This window comes from Lepidochelys kempii, chromosome 26, assembly GCF_965140265.1.
Source record: "Lepidochelys kempii isolate rLepKem1 chromosome 26, rLepKem1.hap2, whole genome shotgun sequence".
Lineage (NCBI taxonomy): Eukaryota > Metazoa > Chordata > Testudines > Cheloniidae > Lepidochelys > Lepidochelys kempii.
This window is the reverse complement of record NC_133281.1, coordinates 18603108-18611293: the sequence shown is the minus strand read 5'-3', so window position 1 is coordinate 18611293 and position 8186 is coordinate 18603108.

Below are 8186 nucleotides of genomic sequence, written 5' to 3'. Positions count from 1 at the left end.
CCCCACCTCTAACCGAAAGCCTAAGGTGCACCATATTAATTCTCTAAAGCCCTTTTATTCCAGAGAATTAAAGGTTTGTCAGTTTACAGCCCAGGGAGGAGATGACGCTGAGTGGCCTGAAGGTGTCTACTACGAAGGGAAAAGTGCTGGTGGTGTGGAAAAGGTGAACCTCTCCATGACCCTTGGGTGTATGCAGTGACAGCAGATCAAGGAGCTGCGCACTAGCTACGCACCAACGTTCTCAGCCACCCCAGGACTGACTGAACGGGCATACCACTCCATTGACACAGGTAATGCTCACCCAATTAGGGTCCACCCTTACCGGGTGTCTCCTCAAGCTAAAACTGCTATAGAACGGGAGATCCAGGATCCAGGATCCATGTTACAGATGGGTGTAATCCGCCCCTCTGAAAGTGCATGGGCATCTCCAGTGGTTCTAGTTCCCAAACCAGATGGGGAAATACGTTTTTGCGTGGACTACCGTAAGCTAAATGCTGTAACTCGCCCAGACAACTATCCAATGCCACGCACAGATGAACTATGAGAGAAACTGGGACGGGCCCAGTTCATCTCTACCTTGGACTTAACCAAGGGGTACTGGCAGGTACCGCTAGATGAATCTGCCAAGGAAAGGTCAGCCTTCATCACACATCTCGGGCTGTATGAATTTAATGTACTCCCTTTCGGGCTGCGAAATGCACCCGCCACTTTCCAAAGACTTGTAGATGGTCTCCTAGCGGGATTAGGAGAATATGCAGTCGCCTACCTTGACGATGTGGCCATATTTTCGGATTCCTGGGCAGACCACCTGGAACATCTACACAAAGTCCTTGAGCGCATAAGGGAGGCAGGACTAACTGTTAAGGCTAAGAAGTGTCAAATAGGCCTAAACAGAGTGACTTACCTTGGACACCAGGTGGGTCAAGGAACTATCAGCCCCCTACAGGCCAAAGTGGATGCTATCCAAAAGTGGCCTGTCCCAAAGTCAAAGAAACAGGTTCAATCCTTCTTAGGCTTGGCCGGTTATTACAGACGATTTGTACCGCACTACAGCCAAATCGCTGCCCCACTGACAGACCTAACCAAAAAGAAACAGCCAAATGCTGTTCAGTGGACCGAAAAGTGTCAGAAGGCCTTCAACAAGCTTAAAGCGACACTCATGTCTGACCCTGTACTAAGGGCCCCAGACTTTGACAAACCGTTCCTAGTAACCACAGATGCGTCCGAGCGTGGTGTGGGAGCAGTTTTAATGCAGAAAGGACCTGATCAAGAATTCCACCCTGTAGTGTTTCTCAGCAAAAAACTGTCTGAGAGGGAAAGCAACCGGTCAGTCACTGAAAAAGAATGTTATGCCATTGTTACGCTCTGGAATGTTACGCTCTGGAAAAGCTACGCCCATATGTTTGGGGACGGTGTTTCCACCTGCAAACCGACCATGCTGCACTGAAGTGGCTTCACACCGTCAAGGAAACTAACAAAAAACTTCTTCGGTGGAGTTTAGCTCTCCAAGATTTTGATTTCGACATCCAACACATCTCAGGAGCTCTAACAAAGTGGCTGATGCACTCTCCCGTGAAAGTTTCCTAGAATCAACTGGTTAAAATCGTCCTTGAGATGTGGAAAACATTGTTAGTCTTTATGTACTTGGTAGTGTATTTAGAGATGCATGTGTCTTATTATCTCTGTTTTTCCTAGAGCTCCAGGAAGAAATCCCAGCCAGTGTTTCACCCTAGCTGAGATTTGGGGGGGGGGTGTCATAAATATAAAGGGAAGGGTAAACCCCTTTGAAATCCCTCCTGGCCAGGGGAAAGCTCCTCTCACCTGTAAAGGGTTAAGAAGCTAAAGGTAACCTTGCTGGCACCTGACCAAAATGACCAATGAGGAGACAAGATACTTTCAAAAGCTGGGAGGAGGGAGAGAAACAAAGGGTCTGTGTGTCTGTCTATATGCTGGTTTCTGCCGGGGATAGACCAGGAATGGAATCTTAGAACTTTTAGTAAGTAATCTAGCTAGGTATGTGTTAGATTATGATTTCTTTAAATGGCTGAGAAAAGAATTGTGCTGAATAGAATAACTATTTCTGTCTGTGTATCTTTTTTGTAACTTAAGGTTTTGCCTAGAGGGGTTCTCTATGTTTTTGAATCTAATTACCCTGTAAGAGATCTACCATTCTGATTTTACAGGGGGGATTTCTTTATTTCTATTTACTTCTATTTTTATTAAAAGTCTTCTTGTAAGAAAACTGAATGCTTTTTCATTGTTCTCAGATCCAAGGGTTTGGGTCTGTGGTCACCTATGCAAATTGGTGAGGCTTTTTATCCAACATTTCCCAGGAAAGGGGAGGTGCAAGTGTTGGGAGGATTGTTCATTGTTCTTAAGATCCAAGGATCTGGGTCTGTAGTCACCTAGGCAAATTGGTGAGGCTTTTTACCAAACCTGGTCCAGGAAGTGGGGTGCAAGGATTTGGGAAGTATTTTGGGGGGAAAGATGCATCCAAACAGCTCTTCCCCAGTAACCAGTATTAGTTTGGTGGTGGTAGCGGCCAATCCAAGGACAACGGGTGGAATATTTTGTACCTTGGGGAAGTTTTGACCTAAGCTAGTAAAGATAAGCTTAGGAGGTGTTTCATGCAGGTCCCCACATCTGTACCCTAGAGTTCAGAGTGGGGGAGGAACCTTCGCAGCGACAGATAAATTTGAGAGGGAATCTTCCTGAAAGCCCCGAGGATTCACTACTCCAAGGGGCTGCCCGGTGTCACTGTTGCTCTTGGAGGGAAATGATTTGAGCACTACCTGAATTGGCCACGCAGTGTCACCATTGCTCCGTGAGGGAAATGCTTTCTGCATTACTCCAAGTTGCCACCCAGTGTCACTGTCGGTCCAGGAGGGAAATGCTTTGTGCATGACCTGAATTGGCCGCACACATCACTGTTGCTCCGGGGGGGGGAAGGTGGGGGGGGGAGGGCGGGGGATTGTTTGTGTATTACTCCTGAGTGGCCACGTCGTGTCACTCTTCCTCCAGGAGGGGAATGCTTTGTGCATTACCCTGTGTGGCCACCCAAGACAACACACACAGCACGACACCGACGCGCGCACACACACAGAACACGTCACACATACAGATGGGTAGTGTAAAGTGCTAAAAATGAGACATTCATTCCTAATCAGATGTAGCCATTGCTGTCTCATGCACTCTTCCTCGAAAAGCCATACGTAATCTCGCCTGATCATTTGGTAGAGATCTGTTCCAGAAAATTACTCATAATGAGACATACATTATTGACAAGTACTAGTGATCCATTTCTCCTCGAATGATTCACCAAAACGCTTTTCGATTCCCTGCTGGTGATTTGGAAGAAATCGTTTCTTGAAATATACTAAAATAGAGAAATTCATCTTTGATCTGTGCGACAGATAAATTTGAGAAGGAATCTTCCTGAAAGCCCCGAGGATTCACTTCTCGTCAGACGGTACAGAGCAGGTTGCGAAAATTACTGAAAATGAGAACGTCATTCGAAATCAGGTATCCTGATGTCCTCCTCATGGAACCATGCACCAAAAAGCAAGTCTATTCTCTCTTTGGCATTTAGCAGGGATTTATCGAGAAAATTGCTAAAAAAGAGAAAGTTATAACTGATCAATGCTTATAATCAATGACAAATGGAATCCTCCTCCAAAAGCCTTTCAGATTGGCTCCTTGTGATTAGGTAGATATCAGTTGACGATTTGGCAGAAATGACTAAAAAGGAGGCAGTTCTTTCTGTTCAATGTTAGCAATTAATTACACATGGAATCATCCTCCGTACTATATTCATAATTAGCTCCTGGAGATTTGGACTAAAATCGGTCCGTGAAAATGACTAGGAATGAGACAATTCATTCCTCAGCCGTCCTCTGATAAATTTCCCACGGAATCCTCCAGCAGAAAAGCAAAGGCATTCTCCCTTGGTGCGTTGGAACAGATCGGTTCGTGCAAAGGACTCAAGGTAGAAAATCATTCTTTACAAGTATCTAGTGGTAAAGACTCCAGCAATCCAGCGTCTCTCCTGAAGAGTTCGTAGCGATTGGGTCAAGAAAATTACTCCTAAGGAGACTTAAATTATCGACAAGTACTAGTGCTAAAGCTCTCCTCGAATTATTCACCAAAATGCTTTTCGATACGATGACACAGAAGGGCACAGAACACGACACACAAAAATAACACACGACAAAGACAAACACACAACGCAACACAGAAGGCAACACACACAAAACATCACACACACGACCCACAACATCTCACAAACACACACTCACTCAACACAAAATAACCCACAACATGTCACACGCAACACAAGACGACCCACAACATGATGAGCGCTGTGGAGCTAGGGCTCCGGCTCGGCTTTCGCAGCGGCTCTGGCGAGGAATGGTGCCGGAGCTCTCGCCGGAGGGAAACACGGCAGGAGGGGGCCTGAGCCGCTTGGGCCTCTTTCCAAGGGGGCGGAACAAGGCCTCCGCTCTCTGCCCTCTGCAGACCTGGCTGCCAGGTCAGTGCTTCCAGTTCCTCGTCCGCAGTCGCTGTCGTCCTCCTCAGCGGCCGTGGGCGTCCTCGCTGGGGACAGGGCTCGGGGGGATGTAGGTGGAGAGGGGCCAGAGTCTCTTGAGCAGAGTGACTCTGTGGGGTGCCGTAAGAAAAGGAGATTTTGGTTGGGATGCTCAAGGTGTAATGGGAGGAGAGTGGAGGGCGGATCCCCGCCGTGTGGAAGAGGCAAACAGAGGAGCCTCTGAGACGTTGCCGCCTGAGATGGTAACTTACTTGTTTTTTTCCCCTTGGGCTGGCTTTAGTAGCAAGGAAAAAGAAGTCAAGCCTCAGAATCTACTGCCCTCATGCGACGGAATGTGAGTGAGAGCAGCGAGCCTGTGACCGTTGGTGATGCCAGGCAAGAGCCCTCCATCTGGGAGCCGAGCTCTCGCCAGTCTCGGAGAGAGAAGTGTCTGGTTTGGTGAGGACTCTGCTCACGCCCTGTCACGGAGTCCCCGGCATGCTCTGAAACTGCTCCCTATGAAGCCAGTCAGAACTCTGGGGCAGTCGCTTTTCTGTGAGCAGCCTGTCTTCAGGACTCACAGCTCACACAGCTTCCACCTTCCTGGGTCTGACCTCGGAGCATTCAGCCTCCTCTGCCCCTCCGTGCGCTTCCCCCCAGCGAGTCCGCTCAGGCGGGGCTCCTGGGGAAGCCAGAGGGTCCTGCACCCCAACTCTGCAGTCAGATGTGACTCTCAGCCAGCCAGTAAACAGAAGGTTTATTAGACGACAGAAACATGGTCTAAAACAGAGCTTGCAGGTGCAGAGAACGGGACCCCTCAGCTGGGTCCATTTTGGGGGGCAGTGAGACAGACAACCACGTCTGCACTTCACTCCATGTCCCAGCCAGCCCCAAACTGAAACCCCCCTCCAGCCCCTCCTCCTCTGGGCTTTGTCCCTTTCCCGGGCCAGGAGGTCACCTGATTCCTTTGTTCTCCAACCCTTCAGCTCTCACCTTGCAGGGGGGGAAGGGCCCAGGCCATCAGTTGCCAGGAAACAGGGTGTTGGCCATTCTCTGTGTCCAGACTCCTGCACACATATGCCCTCTAGGGCTCTGCAATGATCATACACCCTTACTCCACCCCCTAGATACTTAAGAACTGCCTAGGGGAAACTGAGGCACCCCCACACTATTCAGAGGAAACATTAAGAACAGTCCCACTTCTCACACGCCCCACCTGAGTCCGGGTCGGGAAGCCCCGTCCATTAGGGTTCGGTTTGTAAGCAAAGGATCCTGACCAGCTGTGGCTAGGAGGGAGAAAAGGTCCCATTTTCAGAGGCTGCTCGTTTCTCTGGTCAGGAACGGTGTCTTCTCCACAACTGAAGCTTGGATCCAAGAGGATGACTCCAGGTGGTGAGTTGCTCGCCTTGCTCTCCTGTTTCTCTGTTTTCTCTCCTGTGTTCGCCAACTCTCTCTTTCTCGTCTCTCCTCTTCTCTCCTCGTGCCGTGTCCCTTCACAGGACGCGGGTAGGTGTGCCTTCCCACAAGTGAGGTCTCGGGAGCCATGGAAAAGTCGGAGAGGACGAAGATCATGCAGGGCAGTAGAAAGGCTGCTGAAAGTACCTGAAGAGACAAAGGAAACGAGAAGGGGGAAGTCCAGCCTAACACAGGAGTGTAATCTGTAAAGAGAAACAACGGCAAATCTAATCTACAGAAACTCTTCAAGTTGCCGAAAGACATGTAGGATGGGAAAATACTTGTTGAATCCAGTCTCTTGAAGATCTTAGGCTCAGTATGCGTGCGAATTTGTAGTTGCTTAGAAATCTGCCTTCTTCTGTTTGCTCTACCTTCCAATTATTGAAAATCTACCTACCTATTTTTTGTTTAGTTTTATTATTAATGATTATTATTATTATTCAACTCATTTTGTGCAACTGGTGCTCCGTGAGGAAATGATTTGTGTCTTACTCCAAGGGGCTGCCCGGTGTCACTGTTGCTCCGGGAGGGAAATGATATGAGCACTACCTGAATTGGCCACGCAGTTTCACCATTGCTCCGTGAGGGAAATGCTTTCTGCATTACTCCAAGTGGCCACCCAGTGTCACTGTTGCTCCATGAGGGAAATGCTTTCTGAATGACCTGAATTGGCCACAGACATCACTGTTGCTCCGGGGTGGGGGGTGGGGGGGAGGCTTGGGATTGTTTGTGTATTACTCCTGAGTGGCCACGTCGTGTCACTCTTCCTCCAGGAGGGGAAGCTTTGTGCATTTCCCTGTGTTGTGGCCACCCAAGACAACACACACAGCACGATACCGACGCACACACACACAGAACACGTCACACATACAGATGGGTAGTGTAAAGTGCTAAAAATGAGACTTTCATTACTAATCAGATGTAGCCGTTGATGTCTCATGCACTCTTCCTCGAAAAGCCATACGTAATCTCGCCTGATCATTTGGTAGAGATCTGTTCAAGAAAATTACTCATAATGAGACATACATTATTGACAAGTACTAGTGATCCATTTCTCCTCGAATGATTCACCAAAACGCTTTTGGATTCCCTGCTGGTGATTTGGAAGAAATCCTTTCTCGAAATATACTAAAATAGAGAAATTCATCTTTGATCTGTGCGACAGAGAAATGTGAGAAGGAATCTTCCTGAAAGCCCCGAGGATTCACTTCTCGTCAGACGGTACAGAGCAGGTTGCGAAAATTACTGAAAATGAGAACGTCATTCGAAATCAGGTATCCTGATGTCCTCCTCATGGAACCATGCACCAAAAAGCAAGTCTATTCTCTCTTCGGCATTTAGCAAGAATTTATCGAGAAAATTGCTAAAAAAGAGAAAGTTATAACTGATCAATGCTTATAATCAATGACAAATGGAATCCTCCTCCAAAAGCCTTTCAGATTGGCTCCTTGTGATTAGGTAGATATCAGTTGACGATTTGGTAGAAATGACTAAAAAGGAGGCAGTTCTTTCTGATCAATGTTAGCAATTAATTACACATGGAATCATCCTCCGTACTATATTCATAATTAGCTCCTGGAGATTTGGACTAAAATCGGTCCGTGAAAATGACTAGGAATGAGACAATTCATTCCTCAGCCGTCCTCTGATAAATTTCCCACGGAATCCTCCAGCAGAAAAGCAAAGGCATTCTCCCTTGGTGCGTTGGAACAGATCGGTTCGTGCAAAGGACTCAAGGTAGAAAATCATTCTTTACAAGTATCTAGTGGTAAAGACTCCAGCAATCCAGCGTCTCTCCTGAAGAGTTCGTAGCGATTGGGTCAAGAAAATTACTCCTAAGGAGACTTAAATTATCGACAAGTACTAGTGCTAAAGCTCTCCTCGAATTATTCACCAAAATGCTTTTCGATACGATGACACAGAAGGGCACAGAACACGACACACAAAAATAACACACGACAAAGACACACACACACCGCGACACGGAAAGCAACACACACAAAACATCACACACACGACCCACAACATCTCACAAACACACACTCACTCAACACAAAATAACCCACAACATGTCACACGCAACACAAGACGACCCACAACATGATGAGCGCTGTGGAGCTAGGGCTCCGGCTCGGCTTTCGCAGCGGCTCTGGCGAGGAATGGTGCCGGAGCTCTCGCCGGAGGGAAACACGGCAGGAGGGGGCCT